Raw genomic sequence first — 25,918 nt, 5'->3', positions numbered from 1 at the left:
GGTTTCTATTGTCCTGATTATGGCTTCCCTGGTCTTCAGATCCAGGGTTCGCCCTAGTTCCAATCTTTCTTGGCGGCATGATTCTGATAATAATAAAAACAATTATTGGGAAAATTCAACGTTAGGTCACAATCATAAACAACATTGTGCCTTGCACAGCTCTTATAATGGGGAGAACGTATATCGCAATTCTATTATTTTAAGAAAGTTCTAATACGAAGTGCAGTAATAATAATGATAAAAACAGTGATCCCGTCACTATGGAACTGAACCGAAAGGAAACAAATATATACATAATGCGAGAAATACATAGTTTGATCTGGTCAAAAGTACAACAGTGCTACAGTCATCTGTCCCAAAAGTGATACACAAGAGTCTATCTGTCTAGTCAGAAAAAGGGATGCTATATACAAGTCAACTATCCCGGAAAATTGGCTCTTACTAAGGCCTCGGCTAACTAGACAACTAGACTATTCCATCATCAATCCTGAATCACACACCGGAGCGGGTCAGCTCCCAAACCCTTTCCATCGCACGACGGAAGATATAGTCGGCCTGCCGCCTGGAGATCCTACCATGCCTGTCCCCCTGGAGCGATCTGAGCCTCGCTCGGGATGTGAGCTCTATCCCCGTAAGCTCCCTCCTCAAGGATCGGGGTATAGAAGCCCTAGTCTCATAAGCTCGGGTACGCCTACCCGCCCTCTCTGCATCCAACTCCCTCCTGGCCTCATCTAGTCGGCCCTCGACAACAGCCACTCGGGTCCTCAATACATCCTGAACATATCCATGAGCTAACGAAGACTGTCTGTGGGCAGGGTTAAGAGGTGGTGAATCCGGAGCCGCTGAGGGTGCCTCCTCGGTCTGCCTAGGCTCAGAAGTATGGGTCTCTGAGCTGTCATCATCAGGAATCCAAGATAGTGGTGGAGGGGTAGGGGCTCTGACCACCGGAAGTGTGGGTAATGGGATACCAGCATACACTACCATAGGTCCAACACGCTCCTCAGCTACTGGGACCTCATCCGGGTCCTCCTCATCTGGAATAGCAATAACCTCTGTCTCTGACTCCTCTGAGGGGTCCTCCTCATCTGAAATAGCAATGACCTCTGTCTCAGGCTCCTCTGAGGGGTCCTCCTCATCCTCCTCCATCTTAGGCTCCTCCTGATCCTCAACATCTAGCAATGCCTCATCATGCTCACGCTCGAACATCTCAGGGTCCTCTATCTCAGGCGCCTACACATTAAACGAGCTAAGTTATTATCATGATACTTATAAGGGTTCCCGTAAGGGTTTTAACTGTCAGCACTACTTTAAGTAGTCCGACCATGAACTTGGCAAGAGTTCTTATTATCTTTGTGAGTTTGTTATTATATCGACGCATCATCTCTGAGGTTTATAACGCTTAGCTCTGATACCATTTCTGTAACACCCCCAGATCCCGGGTCGGGGATCCGGGTTGTCACGATCTTTCTTTCCACAATATCACTTCACTTAATTAATAATAAATAACCTCATGCTGTGACCCCATACTAACACACACCACAACCCGTTATAGTCTCAGAGATGAAATTGAAATAAGTACAAGTCTTTGAATCCACCATTTAAAAGTTATTACAACCCAAAATGATTACTTGATAAATTTACAGTTAATTGCCATTATCTGCCACAAGTTATAATTATACATAATTTGATTCTCAAAAGTAGATGGTCTGAACTACAATGGATCTACCTCTGCAGCTATAGCAGCTACAACATCATCGGGAAGACGCGGGACGCTTCCCACGCGCTTGCGCTGGGTCTGCTGGAGTCTGGCCATCTCTCCTAACTGTTGTTGTGTGATGAAGAAATAAAGCAAGAGTGAGCCTTACAGCTCGCAAGATAATACATAGTGATAACAATAATATAAGTATCTAAATGGATACTTACTAGAATCTTTATCGTGTGTAAGATAATTACTTACTAGATATAAGTAAAAACAAGGAATGAAGTTACCAATACTTCACTACACTTATATCCTTTATAAAGCTACTTGAACTACCACCGTTCAAAGTATTATAAGTTTTTAAAAAAAGAACATCCCATAGATGAGACCACAAGTTAAGACTTGAATAGATTCAATCTTTGAAATATTATTGAATGAAAAAAAAAGTTACGAGATACTTTATTTAGTCCCGATATATATATATCCACATATATATCTCTTTAAACATTTCCTGGAACCTCTGTTATGTAAAGTATGAATAGAGTTTGAAACATCCAATGAATTTTGGAAAGGAAAAGAATTTTGGCATAAACCAGATATCTTGCTGATCAGGCAAAGATACCAATAAGTAACATTTTCTACTAGTAGATGGATGAATCCCCCACCGGTCATCACCCTGGCCACATAAGGACCTTGTGCTGGACCGCCACCCGGCCTCTTACGCGTTGATGGACTGCCACCCAGCCACTTACACTTTCATAGACCGTACCCCGGCCTGTCGCTTATGCCGACTCAATTAGATGGGCTTACTTCCCGAACATTGGGCAAGTAATCAATTCATTTACCAAAACTGCAACCTCGTTGCGAATATAAAATACACCACAGAGCCGGATTCCCCAGGTTTTGAGCGAGTATTTAAATCCCCTTAAAAAAGGAAGATCTTAAATATAAAAATGAGTTTTGGGATCCGCTCTGACTTTAAAAATCATTTTGAAGACTCGAAAACACTTTATTGAGTGTTTGGAGTAAAGCTGATTTAATGAAGTAAATCAGTCCCCAGAATATTTAGAAAATGACTGAATATTATTATTTAAATAATATTCCCATAAAGAATAATCTTTATAAAAATAATTGAAGTAGAAGTATTAAAACTTATACTTGAAACGAGTATTAAATAACCAAAGATATACTTATATGAAAGTATTATCTTTATTTGAATAATCAAAAATAAGTTTGATTATTAACACCTTATTCTTTAATAAAATAAAGAATATATTTCAGTAATAAGCGGAGTCATAATACCTCGAATGAATATTATAAATAATATTCATTAAATAAAATAAAGGAGTCATACATCCTCAAATGAATATCCAAGTAATATTCAATAATAATATAAACTGAGTCATAAGCCCTCGAATGAATATTCAAATAATATTCAAATAATAAAATAAAGGTATCGAATAAACCTTATTCGATCCATAGTTTTAAAAAACTATATCCATATATATATAAATATATATATATATAATATACTCGGGAACATCGACTCCCGGTTTAGAAATATGTTCACCTTTTATCCCCTATACTAAGGGTATACGCAACTACTTGCTTATTTCTAGCATAGGTATTATGCAACTATAAGCATTTGAACCAACAGATATATAAATCAAGAATACGAAACAGGCATGCATATATATACCATATCAGCATGCTTCAATATATCGCAACATTTGCTAATTAACCAACATGCATCTATCGCAAGATAATGCATATACATATATTCATCACAACAACAGTATAACGGGTAGAAAACTTGTCTGAGCGACTCGGGGTGATAAAAGCCTCGGGACGAGTCTGGTAACCTATAAACAACAAGTAAGTTGGAATTAAACCAAAATCACTTGTAAATCTATACTTTAACTAACTTAGACTCTAACGCTTGTTTTGCGCTCACTGATTCGCTTAAGTCACTCGGGTACCCTCGGCTCCACCATTTTTAATAATTTAACCTTTACGAGTTTTAAAGAGATTCCTTCGCGAGTGTCTTACCAACTGCCTAACACACTTACCATAAATGTTTCATACATTAATTAACCCTTTTTGGTCTTTAACCTATGTTTCAAAGTAAGGCGAGGGAAAAAGTTTCGTTCGCGAAACGCCGTTACTTGAAACGGTCGTTTCTCCTAAACCGTTCATCGGAATCGAACGAACTACTTATCAAAACGAAGCTCGTAACATGAGCTATCTAATCATGGCAGTGGTCATAATCTAGCAGGGGGTTCTCGGGTCCTAATGTTATGCACAAAAACAGTCTAAAGAAAATCGGACGTTACGACGGCTATGTTTACGCGATTTCCAATATTTTAAACCATTCAAAACCATTCCAAATCAACCTCAAATCCAACATACAACCAACATCCATCCTTATCACATCATAACAACCCCAACAAATTCAATTTAATCATTCATACTTATGCCTAAGCTTAACTTTAATCATACTTAAGTTCTTTTAATCAAAACCACAACATTTACCATTCCGTTTCACTACAATTTCAAATCCCAAACTCTAATCACAACAACAAGCTACAATATCATCCTACTAATCAAAATCATCTTATAATACATAGGAATCTAGGGTTTGGAGATGGTATACCTTCTGTTATTTCTAGAGAACTAACAATGAGATTTACAGAAGGGGGGTTGAATGTAAATCTCAAAACTTTTTCAAGTTTTGAGCAGTTTATAAAGACTGTGTGTTCAAGATAAACAAGTGTGTGAATTGCTTTAAGCTGATACAGACAGATATATATTCAAACACAAATGTAAAGAACACAATAAACCTTTAAAAACTTTTCTGGTGGATTTGTTGTTCCACCAGAGATGGTATTTCAGAAATTCTGTGATCTAAGAATTTGATCACAGCTGCATCCTAGTACAAACTAGATAATTTTTCTCTCAAGATTTTTCTAAACAGCTCTGGAAAAATTCTTATCTAATTACTAGCTACTACTTGGTTTATATATCACCAAGTGTACAAGTGAAGACAACGATAAAAATACAATAATAAAATAAGTTCTCCACTTGTTTCTTCTCCATATCACTCAAGTACTTTGTTGACTATTGCCTCTTTGTACTAGAGTAGAACGGCTGCTTTTTCTGATGTTCCTGAAATTAGGCTGCCACATTTCAGTTATCTCTGTTCACCCACGTGCCTCTGTTTGTAGGTACAACTACCACTTATCAACGGTTAATCAACAGAACATCCGTTGAAGCTTTCATCCGTTGATGCACTCATCCGTTGAAGGATGTTATCCGTTGAAGCTTTAGAGACATCCGTTGAAGCTTAGCTTCTCATCCGTTGAAGGTCTTTAAGTCATTCGTTGATACCACTTCATTTATACAAAATTACAAGGCATGAAATATTTACAATTGGCCTTCCTATCTGCATATCTTCTAGTAGTCAACATGACTCATAGTTTCTCTCAACTTCTAAGAATTACATCTTAAATACAGAGACTGAAATATGCTACAACACTAGACTTATTTCTAAGTAAAGCTACACCATCAACGGATAGCCAAAGTGGTCTTATCCGTTGAGGCTACAGACACTGAATTTCTACTTAAGTGTTTTGTTAAACATATCATCAAACTAATGCACATATATTCCTAACACCTTCCTTGAAGTGGTGGGAGGAGCTAGGAAGCCTTAAGAAGCTTTGAGAAGTCTAAGGAAAGCTTGGATCTTCAAGGAAAACAAGAAAAACTTCAAGTTAAAAACTTGAAAACACTATTCATAGTCTTCTTCTTTGATTAAATGAAGAAGATTGAGAAGGAATTAATGGCTTAAACTCATGATATAGCCCTAACTAAGCATGAAGATGATTAGGGAATTTACTCACTAATTTAGGAAGCTTGGATCTTGGATTTTGAAAAATCTTGCCTTTAAAAAGTGAAAAAGCCGAGAGCAATGAAGATGTTTACATGTTAATTGTACTAATATATGGTGGAAAGTGACTCTTATAGGGTGTAAAATCACTCTAATATGGTGTGAAGTGACTAACAAGGTTGATTAGAGCCAAAATGTGGCCCAAAATGGACTCGTATAAAGTGGTACCAAGAGGTGGTAAAAGGTAATCTAATTGGATATATAATGTTTACATGTATATTTTACTAATATACGGTGACAAGTGACTCTTATAGATGCAAAATCACTCTAATATGGTGTAAATTTAGTTACAAGGTTGATTAGAGCCAAAATGTGGCCCAAAATTGACTCGTATAAAAATGGTACCGAGAGGAGGTAAAAGGATGTCAAATTGGATGTATATGATGTTTACATGTTAATAGTACTAATATATGGTGGAAAGTGACTTTTATAGGGTGCAAAATCACTCTAATATGGTGTAAAGTGACTTACAAGGTCGATTAGAGCCAAAATGTGGCCCAAAATTGACTCGAGTAAAAGTGGTACCATGAGTTGGTAAAAGGATGTCAAATTGGACGTATACGATGTTTACATGTTAATTGTATTAATATATGTTGGAAAGTGACTCTTATAGGGTGTAAAATCACTTTAATATGGTGTAAAGTGACTAACAAGGTTGATTAGAGCCAAAATGTGGCCCAAAATTGACTCGTGTAAAGTGGTACCAAGAGGTGGTAAAAGGTAATCAAATTGAATATATAATGTTTACATGTATATTGTACTAATATATGATGGAAAGTGACTCTTATAGGGTGCAAAATCACTCTAATATGGTGTAAATTTACTTATAAGGTTGATTAGAGCCAAAATGTTGCCCAAAATTGACTCGTATAAAAGTGGAACCGAGAGGAGGTAAAAGGATGTCAAATTGGATGTATATGATGTTTACATGTTAATAGTAATAATATATGGTGGCAAGTGACTTTTATAGGTGCAAAATCACTCTAATATGGTGTAAAGTAACTTTCAAGGTTGATTAGCGCCAAAATGGGCCCCAAAATTGGCTTGAATAAAAGTGGTAACAAGAGTTGGTAAAAGGATGTCAAATTGGACGTATATGATGTTTACATGTTAAGTTTTCTAATATAAGGTGGCAAGTGACTCTTATAGGATGCAAAATCACTCTAATATAGTGTAAATTTACTTACAAGGTTGATTAGAGCCAAAAATATGTGGAACAAAATTGACTCGTGTAAAGTGGTACCAAGAGGTGGTAAAAGGATGTCAAATTGGATGTATATGATATTTACATGTTAATTTTACTAATATATGATGGCAAGTGACTCTTATAGGGTGCAAAATCACTCTAATATGGTGTAAAGTTACTAAAAAGTTTGATTAGAGCAAAATGTGGCCCAAAATTGGCGCGTAAAAGTGGTACCAAGAGGAGGTAAAAGGATGTCAAGTTGGATGTATATAATATTTACATGTTAATTGTACTAATATGTGGTGGCAAGTGACTCTTATATGGTGCAATATCACTCTAATATGGTGTAAAGTGACTTACAAGGTTGATTAGAGCAAAAATGTGGCCCAAAATTGACTCGTATAAAAGTGGTACCAAGAGGAGGTAAAGGATGTCAAATTGGATGTATATGATGTTTATAATGTTAATTGTACTAATATATGTCAGAAAATGACTCTTATAGGGTGCAAAAACACTCTAATATGGTGTAAAGTTACTTACAAGGTTGATCAGAGCCAAATGTGGCCCAAACTTGACTCGTATGAAAGTGGTACCAAGAGGTGGTAAAAGGATGTCAAATTGGATGTATATGATGTTTACATCTTAATTGTACTAATATATAGTGGCAAGTGACTGTTATAGGGTGCAAAATCACTCTAATATGGTGTAAAGTGAATTACAAGGTTGATTAGAGCCAAAATGTGGCCCAAAATTGACTCGTGTAAAAGTGGTACCAACTGTAGGTAAAAGGATGTCAAATTGGATGTATATGATGTTTACATGTTAATTGTACTAATATAAGGTGTCAAGTAACTCTTATAGAGCGCAAAATCACTCTAATGTGGTGTAAAGTGACTTACAAGGTTAATTGGAGCCAAATGTGGCCAAAAATTGACTCGTATAAAAGTGGTACCAAGAGTTGGTAAAAAGATGTCACATTGGATGTATATGATGCTTATATGTTAATTGTACTAATATATGTCGGCAAATGACTCTTATAGGGTGCAAAATCACTCTAATATGGTGTAACCTTACTTATAAGGTTGACTAGAGCTAAATGTGGCCCAAAATGACTCGTATAAATGTGGTACCAAGAGGTGGTAAAAGGATGTCAAACTGGATGTATATGATGATTACATGTTAATTATACTAATATATGGTGGCAAGTGACTCTTATAGGGTGCAAAATCACTTTAATATGGTGTACAGTTACTTACAAGGTTGATTAGAGCCAAAATGTGGCCCAAAATTGACTGATAAAACAGGTACCAAGAGGAGGTAAAAGGATGTCAAATTGGATGTATATGATGTTTACATGTCAATTGTACTAATATATAGTGGAAATCGACTTTTATAGGGTGCAAAATCACTCTAATATGGTGTAAAGTGACTTACAAGGTTGATTAGAGCCAAAATGTGGCCCAAAATTGACTCGAATAAAAGTGGTACTAAGAATTTGTAAAAGGATGTCAAATTGGACGTATATGATGTTTACATGTTAATTGTACTAATATATGGTGGCAAGTGACTATTATAGGATGTAAAATCACTTTAATATGGTGTAAAGTGAGTAAGAAGGTAGATTAGAGCCAAAATGTGGCCTAAAATGGACTCGTATAAAGTGGTCCCAAGAGGTGGTAAAAGGTAATCTAATTGGATATATAATGTTTACATGTATATTTTACTAATATACGGTGACAAGTGACTCTTATAGGGTGCAAAATCACTTTAATATGGTGTACAGTTACTTACAAGGTTGATTAGAGCCAAAATGTGGCCCAAAATTGACTCATAAAACAGGTACCAAGAGGAGGTAAAAGGATGTCAAATTGGATGTATATGATGTTTACATGTTAATTGTACTAATATATGGTGGAAATCGACTTTTATAGGGTGCAAAATTACTCTAATATGGTGTAAAGTGACTTACAAGGTTGATTAGAGCCAAAATATGGCCCAAAATTGACTCGAATAAAAGTGGTACCAAGAATTTGTAAAAGGATCTCAAATTGGACGTATATGATGTTTACATGTTAATTGTACTAATATATGGTGGCAAGTCACTATTATAGGGTGTAAAATCACTCTAATATGGTGTAAAGTGAGTAAGAAGGTAGATTAGAGCCAAAATGTGGCCCAAAATGGACTCGTATAAAGTGGTACCAAGAGGTGGTAAAAGGTAATCTAATTGGATATATAATGTTTACATGTATATTTTACTAATATACGGTGACAAGTGACTCTTATAGATGCAAAATCACTCTAATATGGTGTAAATTTAGTTACAAGGTTGATTAGAGCCAAAATGTGGCCCAAAATTGACTCGTATAAAAGTGGTACCGAGAGGAGGTAAAAGGATGTCAAATTGGATGTATATGATGTTTACATGTTAATAGTACTAATATATGGTGGAAAGTGACTTTTATAGGGTGCAAAATCACTCTAATATGGTGTAAAGTGACTTACAAGGTCGATTAGAGCCAAAATGTTGCCCAAAATTGACTCGAGTAAAAGTGGTACCATGAGTTGGTAAAAGGATGTCAAATTGGACGTATACGATGTTTACATGTTAATTGTATTAATATATGTTGGAAAGTGACTCTTATAGGGTGTAAAATCACTCTAATATGGTGTAAAGTGACTAACAAGGTTGATTAGAGCCAAAATGTGGCCCAAAATTGACTCGTATAAAGTGGTACCAAGAGGTGGTAAAGGGTAATCAAATTGAATATATAATGTTTACATGTATATTGTACTAATATATGATTGAAAGTGACTCTTATAGGGTGCAAAATCACTCTAATACGGTGTAAATTTACTTATAAGGTTGATTAGAGCCAAAATGTGGCCCAAAATTGACTCGTATAAAAGTGGAACCGAGAGGAGGTAAAAGGATGTCAAATTGGATGTATATGATGTTTACATGTTAATAGTAATAATATATAGTGGCAAGTGACTTTTATAGGTGCAAAATCACTCTAATATGGTGTAAAGTGACTTACAAGGTTGATTAGCGCCAAAATGTGCCCCAAAATTGGCTTGAATAAAAGTGGTAATAAGAGTGGGTAAAAGGATGTCAAATTGGACGTATATGATGTTTACATGTTAAGTATTCTAATATAAGGTGGCAAGTGACTCTTATAGGATGCAAAATCACTCTAATATACTGTAAATTTACTTACAAGGTTGATTAGAGCCAAAAATATGTGGCAAAAAATTGACTCGTGTAAAGTGGTACCAAGAGGTGGTAAAAGGATGTCAAATTGGATATATATGATGTTTACATGTTAATTTTACTAATATATGATGGCAAGTGACTCTTATAGGGTGCAAAATCACTCTAATATGGTGTAAAGTTACTAAAAAGGTTGATTAGAGCAAAATGTGGCCCAAAATTGACGCGTAAAAGTGGTACCCAGAGGAGTTAAAAGGATGTAAAATTGGATGTATATAATGTTTACATGTTAATTTTACTAATATGTGGTGGCAAGTGACTCTTATATGGTGCAATATCACTCTAATATGGTGTAAAGTGACTTACAAGGTTGATTATAGCAAAAATGTGGCCCAAAATTGACTCGTATAAAAGTGGTACCAAGAGGAGGTAAAGGATGTCAAATTGGATGTATATGATGTTTATAATGTTAATTGTACTAATATATGTCGGAAAATGACTCTTATAGGGTGCAAAAACACTCTAATATGGTGTAAAGTTACTTACAAGGTTGATCAGAGCCAAATGTGGCCCAAACTTGACTAGTATAAAAGTGGTACCAAGAGGTGGTAAAAGGATGTCAAATTGGATGTATATGATGTTTACATCTTAATTGTACTAATATATGGTGGCAAGTGACTTTTATAGGGTGCAAAATCACTCTGATATGGTGTAAAGTGAATTACAAGGTTGATTAGAGCCAAAATGTGGCCCAAAATTGACTAGTGTAAAAGTGGTACCAACTGTAGGTAAAAGGATGTCAAATTGGATGTATATGATGTTTACATGTTAATTGTACTAATATAAGGTGTCAAGTGACTCTTATAGAGCGCAAAATCACTCTAATGTGGTGTAAAGTGACTTACAAGGTTGATTGGAGCCAAATGTGGCCAAAAATTGACTCGTATAAAAGTGGTACCAAGAGTTGGTAAAAAGATGTCACATTGGATGTATATGATGCTTATATGTTAATTGTACTAATATATGTCGGCAAATGACTCTTATAGGGTGCAAAATCACTCTAATATGGTGTAACGTTACTTATAAGGTTGACTAGAGCTAAATGTGGCCCAAAATTGACTATTACAAAAGTGGTACGAAGAGGTGGTAAAAGGATGTCAAATTGGATGTATATGATATTTACATGTTAATTGTACTAATATATGGTGGCTAGTTATTCTTATAGGGTGCAAAATCACTTTAATATGGTGTATTGTTACTTACAAGGTTGATTAGAGCCAAAATGTGGCCCAAAATTGACTCATAAAACTGGTACCAAGAGGAGGTAAAATGATGTCAAATTGGATGTATATGATGTTTACATGTTAATTGTACTAATATATGGTGGAAACCGACTTTTATATTGTGCAAAATCACTCTAATATGGTTTAAAGTGACTTACAAGGTTGATTAGAGCCAAAATGTGGCCCAAAATTGACTCGTATAAAAGTGGTACCAAGAGTTGGTAAAAGGATCTCAAATTGGACGTATACGATGTTTACATGTTAATTGTACTAATATATGGTGGCAAGTGACTATTATAGGGTGTAAAATCACTCTAATATGGTGTAAAGTGAGTAAGAAGGTTGATTAGAGCCAAAATGTGGCCCAAAATGGACTCGTATAAAGTGGTACCAAGAGGTGGTAAAAGGTATTCTAATTGGATATATAATGTTTACATGTATATTTTACTAATATACGGTGACAAGTGACTCTTATAGATGCAAAATCACTCTAATATGGTGTAAATTTAGTTACAAGGTTGATTAGAGCCAAAATCTGGCCCAAAATTGACTCGTATAAAAGTGGTACCGAGAGGAGGTAAAAGGATGTCAAATTGGATGTATATGATTTTTACATGTTAATAGTACTAATATATGGTGGCAAGTGACTTTTATAGGCTGCAAAATCACTCTAATATGGTGTAAAGTGACTTACAAGGTCGATTAGAGCCAAAATGTGGCCCAAAATTGACTCGAGTAAAAGTGGTACCATGAGTTGGTAAAAGGATGTCAAATTGGACGTATACGATGTTTACATGTTAATTGTACTAATATATATTGGAAAGTGACTCTTATAGGGTGTAAAATCACTCTAATATGGTGTAATGTGACTAACAAGGTTGAATAGAGCCAAAATGTGGCCCAAAATTGACTCGTATAAAGTGGTACCAAGAGGTGGTAAAAGGTAATCAAATTGAATATATAATGTTTACATGTATATTGTACTAATATATGATGGAAAGTGACTCTTATAGGGTGCAAAATCACTCTAATATGGTGTAAATTTACTTATAAGGTTGATTAGAGCCAAAATGTGGCCCAAAATTGACTCGTATAAAAGTGGAACCGAGAGGAGGTAAAAGGATGTCAAATTGGATGTATATGATGTTTACATGTGAATAGTAATAATATATGGTGGCAAGTGACTTTTATAGGTGCAAAATCACTCTAATATGGTGTAAAGTGACTTACAAGGTTTATTAGCGCCAAAATGTGCCCCAAAATTGGCTTCAATAAAAGTGGTAACAAGAGTTGGTAAAAGGATGTCAAATTGGACGTATATGATGTTTACATGTTAAGTATTCCAATATAAGGTGGCAAGTGACTCTTATAGGATGCAAAATCACTCTAATATAGTGTAAATTTACTTACAAGGTTGATTAGAGCCAAAAATATGTGGCACAAAATTGACTCGTGTAAAGTGGTACCAAGAGGTGGTAAAAGGATGTCAAATTGGATGTATATGATGTTTACATGTTAATTTTACTAATATATGATGGCAAGTTACTCTTATAGAGTGCAAAATCACTCTAATATGGTGTAAAGTTACTAAAAAGGTTGATTAGAGCAAAATGTGGCCCAAAATTGACGCGTAAAAGTGGTACCAAGAGGAGTTAAAAGGATGTAAAATTGGATGTATATAATGTTTTCATGTTAATTTTACTAATATGTGGTGGCAAGTGACTCTTATATGGTGCAATATCACTCTAATATGGTGTAAAGTGACTTACAAGGTTGATTAGAGCAAAAATGTGGCCCAAAATTGACTCGTATAAAAGTGGTACCAAAAGGAGGTAAAGGATGTCAAATTGGATGTATATGATGTTTATAATGTTAATTGTACTAATATATGTCGGAAAATGACTCTTATAGGGTGCAAAAACACTCTAATATGGTGTAAAGTTACTTACAAGGTTGATCAGAGCCAAATGTGGCCCAAACTTGACTAGTATAAAAGTGGTACCAAGAGGTGGTAAAAGGATGTCAAATTGGATGTATATGATGTTTACATCTTAATTGTACTAATATATGGTGGCAAGTGACTTTTATAGGGTGCAAAATCACTCTGATATGGTGTAAAGTGAATTACAAGGTTGATTAGAGCCAAAATGTGGCCCAAAATTGGCTTGAATAAAAGTGGTAATAAGAGTGGGTAAAAGGATGTCAAATTGGACGTATATGATGTTTACATGTTAAGTATTCTAATATAAGGTGGCAAGTGACTCTTATAGGATGCAAAATCACTCTAATATACTGTAAATTTACTTACAAGGTTGATTAGAGCCAAAAATATGTGGCAAAAAATTGACTCGTGTAAAGTGGTACCAAGAGGTGGTAAAAGGATGTCAAATTGGATATATATGATGTTTACATGTTAATTTTACTAATATATGATGGCAAGTGACTCTTATAGGGTGCAAAATCACTCTAATATGGTGTAAAGTTACTAAAAAGGTTGATTAGAGCAAAATGTGGCCCAAAATTGACGCGTAAAAGTGGTACCCAGAGGAGTTAAAAGGATGTAAAATTGGATGTATATAATGTTTACATGTTAATTTTACTAATATGTGGTGGCAAGTGACTCTTATATGGTGCAATATCACTCTAATATGGTGTAAAGTGACTTACAAGGTTGATTATAGCAAAAATGTGGCCCAAAATTGACTCGTATAAAAGTGGTACCAAGAGGAGGTAAAGGATGTCAAATTGGATGTATATGATGTTTATAATGTTAATTGTACTAATATATGTCGGAAAATGACTCTTATAGGGTGCAAAAACACTCTAATATGGTGTAAAGTTACTTACAAGGTTGATCAGAGCCAAATGTGGCCCAAACTTGACTAGTATAAAAGTGGTACCAAGAGGTGGTAAAAGGATGTCAAATTGGATGTATATGATGTTTACATCTTAATTGTACTAATATATGGTGGCAAGTGACTTTTATAGGGTGCAAAATCACTCTGATATGGTGTAAAGTGAATTACAAGGTTGATTAGAGCCAAAATGTGGCCCAAAATTGACTAGTGTAAAAGTGGTACCAACTGTAGGTAAAAGGATGTCAAATTGGATGTATATGATGTTTACATGTTAATTGTACTAATATAAGGTGTCAAGTGACTCTTATAGAGCGCAAAATCACTCTAATGTGGTGTAAAGTGACTTACAAGGTTGATTGGAGCCAAATGTGGCCAAAAATTGACTCGTATAAAAGTGGTACCAAGAGTTGGTAAAAAGATGTCACATTGGATGTATATGATGCTTATATGTTAATTGTACTAATATATGTCGGCAAATGACTCTTATAGGGTGCAAAATCACTCTAATATGGTGTAACGTTACTTATAAGGTTGACTAGAGCTAAATGTGGCCCAAAATTGACTATTACAAAAGTGGTACGAAGAGGTGGTAAAAGGATGTCAAATTGGATGTATATGATATTTACATGTTAATTGTACTAATATATGGTGGCTAGTTATTCTTATAGGGTGCAAAATCACTTTAATATGGTGTATTGTTACTTACAAGGTTGATTAGAGCCAAAATGTGGCCCAAAATTGACTCATAAAACTGGTACCAAGAGGAGGTAAAATGATGTCAAATTGGATGTATATGATGTTTACATGTTAATTGTACTAATATATGGTGGAAACCGACTTTTATATTGTGCAAAATCACTCTAATATGGTTTAAAGTGACTTACAAGGTTGATTAGAGCCAAAATGTGGCCCAAAATTGACTCGTATAAAAGTGGTACCAAGAGTTGGTAAAAGGATCTCAAATTGGACGTATACGATGTTTACATGTTAATTGTACTAATATATGGTGGCAAGTGACTATTATAGGGTGTAAAATCACTCTAATATGGTGTAAAGTGAGTAAGAAGGTTGATTAGAGCCAAAATGTGGCCCAAAATGGACTCGTATAAAGTGGTACCAAGAGGTGGTAAAAGGTATTCTAATTGGATATATAATGTTTACATGTATATTTTACTAATATACGGTGACAAGTGACTCTTATAGATGCAAAATCACTCTAATATGGTGTAAATTTAGTTACAAGGTTGATTAGAGCCAAAATCTGGCCCAAAATTGACTCGTATAAAAGTGGTACCGAGAGGAGGTAAAAGGATGTCAAATTGGATGTATATGATTTTTACATGTTAATAGTACTAATATATGGTGGCAAGTGACTTTTATAGGCTGCAAAATCACTCTAATATGGTGTAAAGTGACTTACAAGGTCGATTAGAGCCAAAATGTGGCCCAAAATTGACTCGAGTAAAAGTGGTACCATGAGTTGGTAAAAGGATGTCAAATTGGACGTATACGATGTTTACATGTTAATTGTACTAATATATATTGGAAAGTGACTCTTATAGGGTGTAAAATCACTCTAATATGGTGTAATGTGACTAACAAGGTTGAATAGAGCCAAAATGTGGCCCAAAATTGACTCGTATAAAGTGGTACCAAGAGGTGGTAAAAGGTAATCAAATTGAATATATAATGTTTACATGTATATTGTACTAATATATGATGGAAAGTGACTCTTATAGGGTGCAAAATCACTCTAATATGGTGTAAATTTACTTATAAGGTTGATTAGAGCCAAAATGTGGCCCAAAATTGACTCGTATAAAAGTGGAACCGAGAGGAGGTAAAAGGATGTCAAATTGGATGTATATGATGTTTACATGTGAATAGTAATAATATATGGTGGCAAGTGACTTTTATAGGTGCAAAATCACTCTAATATGGTGTAAAGTGACTTACAAGGTTTATTAGCGCCAAAATGTGCCCCAAAATTGGCTTCAATAAAAGTGGTAACAAGAGTTGGTAAAAGGATGTCAAATTGGACGTATATGATGTTTACATGTTAAGTATTCCAATATAAGGTGGCAAGTGACTCTTATAGGATGCAAAATCACTCTAATATAGTGTAAATTTACTTACAAGGTTGATTAGAGCCAAAAATATGTGGCACAAAATTGACTCGTGTAAAGTGGTACCAAGAGGTGGTAAAAGGATGTCAAATTGGATGTATATGATGTTTACATGTTAATTTTACTAATATATGATGGCAAGTTACTCTTATAGAGTGCAAAATCACTCTAATATGGTGTAAAGTTACTAAAAAGGTTGATTAGAGCAAAATGTGGCCCAAAATTGACGCGTAAAAGTGGTACCAAGAGGAGTTAAAAGGATGTAAAATTGGATGTATATAATGTTTTCATGTTAATTTTACTAATATGTGGTGGCAAGTGACTCTTATATGGTGCAATATCACTCTAATATGGTGTAAAGTGACTTACAAGGTTGATTAGAGCAAAAATGTGGCCCAAAATTGACTCGTATAAAAGTGGTACCAAAAGGAGGTAAAGGATGTCAAATTGGATGTATATGATGTTTATAATGTTAATTGTACTAATATATGTCGGAAAATGACTCTTATAGGGTGCAAAAACACTCTAATATGGTGTAAAGTTACTTACAAGGTTGATCAGAGCCAAATGTGGCCCAAACTTGACTAGTATAAAAGTGGTACCAAGAGGTGGTAAAAGGATGTCAAATTGGATGTATATGATGTTTACATCTTAATTGTACTAATATATGGTGGCAAGTGACTTTTATAGGGTGCAAAATCACTCTGATATGGTGTAAAGTGAATTACAAGGTTGATTAGAGCCAAAATGTGGCCCAAAATTGACTAGTGTAAAAGTGGTACCAACTGTAGGTAAAAGGATGTCAAATTGGATGTATATGATGTTTACATGTTAATTGTACTAATATAAGGTGTCAAGTGACTCTTATAGAGCGCAAAATCACTCTAATGTGGTGTAAAGTGACTTACAAGGTTAATTGGAGCCAAATGTGGCCACAAATTGACTCGTATAAAAGTGGTACCAAGAGTTGGTAAAAAGATGTCACATTGGATGTATATGATGCTTATATGTTAATTGTACTAATATATGTCGGCAAATGACTCTTATAGGGTGCAAAATCACTCTAATATGGTATAACGTTACTTATAAGGTTGACTAGAGCTAAATGTGGCCCAAAATTGACTCGTATAAAAGTGGTACCAAGAGGTGATAAAAGGATGTCAAATTGGATGTATATGATGTTTACATGTTAATTGTACTAATATATCGTGGCAAGTTATTCTTATAGGGTGCAAAATCACTTTAATATGGTGTATAGTTACTTACAAGGTTGATTAGAGCCAAAATGTGGCCCAAAATTGACTCATAAAACTGGTACCAAGAGGAGGTAAAAGGATGTCAAATTGGATGTATATGATGTTTACATGTTAATTGTACTAATATATGGTGGAAATCGACTTTTATAGGGTGCAAAATCACTCTAATATGGTGTAAAGTGACTTACAAGGTTGATTAGAGCCAAAATGTGGCCCAAAATTGACTCGAATAAAAGTGGTACCAAGAGTTGGTAAAAGGATCTAAAATTGGACGTATACGATGTTTACATGCTAATTGTACTAATATATTGTGGCAAGTGACTATTATAGGGTGTAAAATCACTCTAATATGGTGTAAATTGAGTAAGAAGGTTGATTAGAGCCAAAATGTGGCCCAAAATGGACTCGTATAAAGTGGTACCAAGAGGTGGTGAAAGGTAATCTAATTGGATATATAATGTTTATTTGTATATTTTACTAATATACGATGACAAGTGACTCTTATAGATGCAAGATCACTCTAATATGGTGTAAATTTAGTTACAAGGTTGATTAGAGCCAAAATCTGGCCCAAAATTGACTCGTATAAAAGTGGTACCGAGAGGAGGTAAAAGGATGTCAAATTGGATGTATATGATGTTTACATGTTAATAGTACTAATATATGGTGGCAAGTGACTTTTATAGGCTGCAAAATCACTCTAATATGGTGTAAAGTGACTTACAAGGTCGATTAGAGCCAAAATGTGGCCCAAAATTGACTCGAGTAAAGGTGGTACCATGAGTTGGTAAAAGGATGTCAAATTGGACGTATACGATGTTTACATGTTAATTGTACTAAAATATGTTGGAAAGTGACTCTTATAGGGTGTAAAATCACTCTAATATGGTGTAAAGTGACTAACAAGGTTGATTAGAGCCAAAATGTGGCCCAAAATTGACTCGTATAAAGTGGTACCAAGAGGTGGTAAAAGGTAATCAAATTGAATATATAATGTTTACATGTATATTGTACTAATATATAATGGAAAGTGACTCTTATAGGGTGCAAAATCACTCTAATATGGTGTAAATTTACTTATAAGGTTGATTAGAGCCAAAATGTGGCCCAAAATTGACTCGTATAAAAGTGGAACCGAGAGGAGGTAAAAGGATGTCAAATTGGATGTATATGATGTTTACATGTTAATAGTAATAATATATGGTGGCAAGTGACTTTTATAGGTGCAAAATCACTCTAATATGGTGTAAAGTGACTTACAAGGTTGATTAGCGCCAAAATGTGCCCCAAAATTGGCTTGAATAAAAGTGGTAACAAGAGTTGGTAAAAGGATGTCAAATTGGACGTATATGATGTTTACATGTTAAGTGTTCTAATATAAGGTGGCAAGTGACTCTTATAGGATGCAAAATCACTCTAATATAGTGTAAATTTACTTACAAGGTTTATTAGAGCCAAAAATTTGTGGCACAAAATTGACTCGTGTAAAGTGGTACCAAGAGGTGGTAAAAGGATGTCAAATTGGATGTATATGATGTTAACATGTTAATTTTACTAATATATGATGGAAAGTGACTCTTATAGGGTGCAAAATCACTCTAATAAGGTGTAAAGTTACTAAAAAGGTTGATTAGAGCAAAATGTGGCCCAAAATTTACGCGTAAAACTGGTACCAAAAGGAGGTAAAAGGATGTCAAATTGGATGTATATAATATTTACATGTTAATTTTACTAATATGTGGTGGCAAGTGACTCTTATATGGTGCAATATCACTCTAATATGGTGTAAAGTGACTTACAAGGTTGATCAGAGCAAAAATGTGGCCCAAAATTGACTCGTATAAATTTGGTACCAAGAGGAGGTAAAGGATGTCAAATTGGATGTATATGATGTTTATAATGTTAATTGTACTAATATATGTCGGAAAATGACTCTTATAGGGTGCAAAAACACTCTAATATGGTGTAAAGTTACTTACAAGGTTGATCAGAGCCAAATGTGGCCCAAACTTGACTCGTATAAAAGTGGTACCAAGAGGTGGTAAAAGGATGTCAAATTGGATGTATATGATGTTGACATGTTAATTGTACTAATATATGGTGGCAAGTTATTCTTATAGGGTGCAAAATCACTTTAATATGGTGTATAGTTACTTACAAGGTTGATTAGAGCCAAAATGTGGCCCAAAATTGACTCTTAAAACTGGTACCAAGAGGAGGTAAAAGGATGTCAAATTGGATGTATATGATGTTTACATGTTAATTGTACTAATATATGGTGGCAAGTGACTTTTATAGGGTGCAAAATCACTCTAATATGGTGTAAAGTGAATTACAAGGTTGATTAGAGCCAAAATGTGGCCCAAAATTGACTCGTGTAAAAGTGGTACCAACTGTAGGTAAAAGGATGTCAAATTGGATGTATATGATGTTTACATGTTAATTGTACTAATATAAGGTGTCAAGTGACTGTTATAGAGCGCAAAATCACTCTAATGTGGTGTAAAGTGACTTACAAGGTTAATTGGAGCCAAATGTGGCCAAAAATTGACTCGTATAAAAGTGGTACCAAGAGTTGGTAAAAAGACGTCACATTGGATGTATATGATGCTTATATGTTAATTGTACTAATATATGTCGGCAAATGACTCTTATAGGGTGCAAAATCACTCTAATATGGTATAACGTTACTTATAAGGTTGACTAGAGCTAAATGTGGCCCAAAATTGACTCGTATAAAAGTGGTACCAAGAGGTGGTAAAAGGATGTCAAATTGGATGTATATGATGTTTACATGTTAATTGTACTAATATATGGTGGCAAGTTATTCTTATAGGGTGCAAAATCACTTTAATATGGTGTATAGTTACTTACAAGGTTGATTAGAGCCAAAATGTGGCCCAAAATTGACTCATAAAACTGGTACCAAGAGGAGGTAAAAGGATGTCAAATTGGATGTATATGATGCTTACATGTTAATTGTACTAATATATGGTGGAAATCGACTTTTATAGGGTGCAAAATCACTCTAATATGGTGTAAAGTGACTTACAAGGTTGATTAGAGGCAAAATGTGGCCCAAAATTGACTCGAATAAAAGTGGTACCAAGAGTTGGTAAAAGGATCTCAAATTGGACGTATACGATGTTTACATGTTAATTGTACTAATATATGGTGGCAAGTGACTATTATAGGGTGTAAAATCACTCTAATATGGTGTAAATTGAGTAAGAAGGTTGATTGGAGCCAAAATGTGGCCCAAAATGGACTCGTATAAAGTGGTACCAAGAGGTGGTGAAAGGTAATCTAATTGGATATATAATGTTTACATGTATATTTTACTAATATACGGTGACAAGTGACTCTTATAGATGCAAGATCACTCTAATATGGTGTAAATTTAGTTACAAGGTTGATTAGAGCCAAAATCTGGCCCAAAATTGACTCGTATAAAAGTGGTACCAAGAGGAGGTAAAAGGATGTCAAATTGGATGTATATGATGTTTACATGTTAATAGTACTAATATATGGTGGCAAGTGACTTTTATAGGCTGCAAAATCACTCTAATATGGTGTAAAGTGACTTACAAGGTCGATTAGAGCCAAAATGTGGCCCAAAATTGACTCGAGTAAAAGTGGTACCATGAGTTGGTAAAAGGATGTCAAATTGGATGTATACGATGTTTATATGTTAATTGTACTAATATATGTTGGAAAGTGACTCTTATAGGGTGTAAAATCACTCTAATATGGTGTAAAGTGACTAACAAGGTTGATTAGAGCCAAAATGTGGCCCAAAATTGACTCGTATAAAGTGGTACCAAGAGGTGGTAAAAGGTAATCAAATTGAATATATAATGTTTACATGTATATTGTACTAATATATGATGGAATGTGACTCTTATAGGGTACAAAATCACTCTAATATGGTGTAAATTGAGTAAGAAGGTTGATTAGAGCCAAAATGTGGCCCAAAATGGACTCGTATAAAGTGGTACCAAGAGGTGGTGAAAGGTAATCTAATTGGATATATAATGTTTACATGTATATTTTACTAATATACGGTGACAAGTGACTCTTATAGATGCAAGATCACTCTAATATGGTGTAAATTTAGTTACAAGGTTGATTAGAGCCAAAATCTGGCCCAAAATTGACTCGTATAAAAGTGGTACCGAGAGGAGGTAAAAGGATGTCAAATTGGATGTATATGATGGTTACATGTTAATAGTAATAATATATGGTGGCAAGTGACTTTTATAGGTGCAAAATCACTCTAATATGGTGTAAAGTGACTTACAAGGTTGATTAGCGCCAAAATGTGCCCCAAAATTGGCTTGAATAAAAGTGGTAACAAAAGTTGGTAAAAGGATGTCAAATTGGACATATATGATGTTTACATGTTAAGTGTTCTAATATAAGGTGGCAAGTGACTCTTATAAGATGCAAAATCACTCTAATATAGTGTAAATTTACTTACAAGGTTTATTTGAGCCAAAGATTTGTGGCACAAAATTGACTCGTGTAAAGTGGTACCAAGAGGTGGTAAAAGGATGTCAAATTGGATGTATATGATGTTTACATGTTAATTTTACTAATATATGATGGCACGTGACTCTTATAGGGTGCAAAATCACTCTAATATGGTGTAAAGTTACTAAAAAGGTTGATTAAAGCAAAATGTGGCCCAAAATTGACGCGTAAAACTCGTACCAAAAGGAGGTAAAAGGATGTTAAATTTGAATGTATATAATGTTTACATGTTAATTTTACTAATATGTGGTGGCAAGTGACTCTTATATGGTGCAATATCACTCTAATATGGTGTAAAGTGACTTACAAGGTTGATCAGAGCAAAAATGTGGCCCAAAATTGACTCGTATAAATTTGGTACCAAGAGGAGGTAAAGGATGTCAAATTGGATGTATATGATGTTTATAATGTTAATTGTACTAATATATGTCGGAAAATGACTCTTATAGGGTGCAAAAACACTCTAATATGGTGTGAAGTTACTTACAAGGTTGATCAGAGCCAAATGTGGCCCAAACTTGACTCGTATAAAAGTGGTACCAAGAGGTGGTAAAAGGATGTCAAATTGGATGTATATGATGTTGACATGTTAATTGTACTAATATATGGTGGCAAGTTATTCTTATAGGGTGCAAAATCACTTTAATATGGTGTATAGTTAATTACAAGGTTGATTAGAGCCAAAATGTGGCCCAAAATTGACTCATAAAACTGGTACCAAGAGGAGGTAAAAGGATGTCAAATTGGATGTATATGATGTTTACATCTTAATTGTACTAATATATGGTGGCAAGTGACTTTTATAGGGTGCAAAATCACTCTAATATGGTGTAAAGTGAATTACAAGGTTGATTTGAGCCAAAATGTGGCCCAAAATTGACTCGTGTAAAAGTGGTACTAACTGTAGGTAAAAGGATGTCAAATTGGATGTATATGATGTTTACATGTTAATTGTACTAATATAAGGTGTCAAGTGACTCTTATAGAGCACAAAATCACTCTAATGTTGTGTAAAGTGACTTACAAGGTTAATTGGAGCCAAATGTGGCCAAAAATTGACTCGTATAAAAGTGGTATCAAGAGTTGGTAAAATGATGTCACATTGGATGTATATGATGCTTATATGTTAATTGTACTAATATATGTCGGCAAATGACTCTTATAGGGTGCAAAATCACTCTAATATGGTATAACGTTACTTATAAGGTTGACTAGAGCTAAATGTGGCCCAAAATTGACTCGTATAAAAGTGGTACCAAGAGGTGGTAAAAGGATGTCAAATTGGATGTATATGATGTTTACATGTTAATTGTACTAATATATGGTGGCAAGTTATTCTTATAGGGTGCAAAATCACTTTAATATGGTGTATAGTTACTTACAAGGTTGATTAGAGCCAAAATTTGGCCCAAAATTGACTCATAAAACTGGTACCAAGAGGAGGTAAAAGGATGTCAAATTGGATGTATATGATATTTACATGTTAATTGTACTAATATATGGTGGAAATCGACTTTTATAGGGTGCAAAATCACTCTAATATGGTGTAAAGTGACTTACAAGGTTGATTAGAGCCAAAATGTGGCCCAAAATTGACTCGAATAAAAGTGGTACCAAGAGTTGGTAAAAGGATCTCAAATTGGACGTATACGATGTTTACATGTTAATTGTACTAATATATGGTGGCAAGTGACTATTATAGGGTGTAAAATCACTCTAATATGGTGTAAATTGAGTAAGAAGGTTGATTAGAGCCAAAATGTGGCCCAAAATGGACTCGTATAAAGTGGTACCAAGAGGTGGTGAAAGGTAATCTAATTGGATATATAATGTTTACATGTATATTTTACTAATATACGGTGACAAGTGACTCTTATGGATGCAAGATCACTCTAATATGGTGTAAATTTAGTTACAAGGTTGATTAGAGCCAAAATCTGGCCCAAAATTGACTAGTATAAAAGTGGTACCGAGAGGAGGTAAAAGGATGTCAAATTGGATGTAAATGATGTTTACATGTTAATAGTACTAATATATGGTGGCAAGTGACTTTTATAGGCTGCAAAATCACTCTAATATGGTGTAAAGTGACTTACAAGGTCGATTAGAGCCAAAATGTGGCCCAAAATTGACTCGAGTAAAAGTGGTACCATGAGTTGGTAAAAGGATGTCAAATTGGACGTATACGATGTTTACATGTTAATTGTACTAATATATGTTGGAAAGTGACTCTTATAGGGTGTAAAATCACTCTAATATGGTGTAAAGTGACTAACAAGGTTGATTAGAGCCAAAATGTGGCCCAAAATTGACTCGTATAAAGTGGTACCAAGAGGTGGTAAAAGGTAATCAAATTGAATATATAATGTTTACATGTATATTGTACTAATATATGATGGAAAGTGACTCTTATAGGGTGCAAAATCACTCTAATATGGTGTAAATTTACTTATAAGGTTGATTAGAGCCAAAATGTGGCTCAAAATTAACTCGTATAAAAGTGGAACCGAGAGGAGGTAAAAGGATGTCAAATTGGATGTATATGATGTTTACTTGTTAATAGTAATAATATATGGTGGCAAGTGACTTTTATAGGTGCAAAATCACTCTAATATGGTGTAAAGTGACTTACAAGGTTGATTAGCGCCAAAATGTGCCCCAAAATTGGCTTGAATAAAAGTGGTAACAAGAGTTGGTAAAAGGATGTCAAATTGGACGTATATGATGTTTACATGTTAAGTGTTCTAATATAAGGTGGCAAGTGACTCTTATAGGATGCAAAATCACTCTAATATAGTGTAAATTTACTTACAAGGTTTATTAGAGTCAAAAATTTGTGGCACAAAATTGACTCGTGTAAAGTGGTACCAAGAGGTGGTAAAAGGATGTCAAATTGGATGTATATGATGTTTACATGTTAATTTTACTAATATATGATGGCCCGTGACTCTTATAGGGTGCAAAATCACTCTAATATGGTGTAAAGTTACTAAAAAGGTTGATTAGAGCAAAATGTGGCCCAAAATTGACGCGTAAAACTGGTACCAAAAGGAGGTAAAAGGATGTCAAATTGGATGTATATAATGTTTACATGTTAATTTTACTAATATGTGGTGGCAAGTGACTCTTATATGGTGCAATATCACTCTAATATGGTGTAAAGTGACTTACAAGGTTGATTAGAGCAAAAATGTGGCCCAAAATTGACTCGTATAAATTTGGTACCAAGAGGAGGTAAAGGATGTCAAATTGGATGTATATGATGTTTATAATGTTAATTGTATTAATATATGTCGGAAAATGACTCTTATAGGGTGCAAAAACACTCTAATATGGTGTAAAGTTACTTACAAGGTTGATCAGAGCCAAATGTGGCCCAAACTTGACTCGTATAAAAGTGGTACCAAGAGGTGGTAAAAGGATGTCAAATTGGATGTATATGATGTTTACATCTTAATTGTACTAATATATGGTGGCAAGTGACTTTTATAGGGTGCAAAATCACTCTAATATTTTGTAAAGTGAATTACAAAGTTGATTAGAGCCAAAATGTGGCCCAAAATTGACTCGTGTAAAAGTGGTATTAACTGTAGGTAAAAGGATGTCAAATTGGATGTATATGATGTTTATATGTTAATTGTACTAATATAAGGTGTCAAGTGACTCTTATAGAGTGCAAAATCACTCTAATGTGGTGTAAAGTGACTTACAAGGTTAATTGGAGCCAAATGTGGCCAAAAATTGACTCGTATAAAAGTGGTACCAAGAGTTGGTAAAAAGATGTCACATTGGATGTATATGATGCTTATATGTTAAT

This window comes from Apium graveolens, chromosome 9 (assembly GCF_009905375.1).
Source record: "Apium graveolens cultivar Ventura chromosome 9, ASM990537v1, whole genome shotgun sequence".
NCBI classification, from domain to species: Eukaryota; Viridiplantae; Streptophyta; class Magnoliopsida; order Apiales; family Apiaceae; genus Apium; species Apium graveolens.
The sequence above is the reverse complement of the archived record's forward strand: the minus strand, read 5'-3'. Positions refer to the sequence as shown.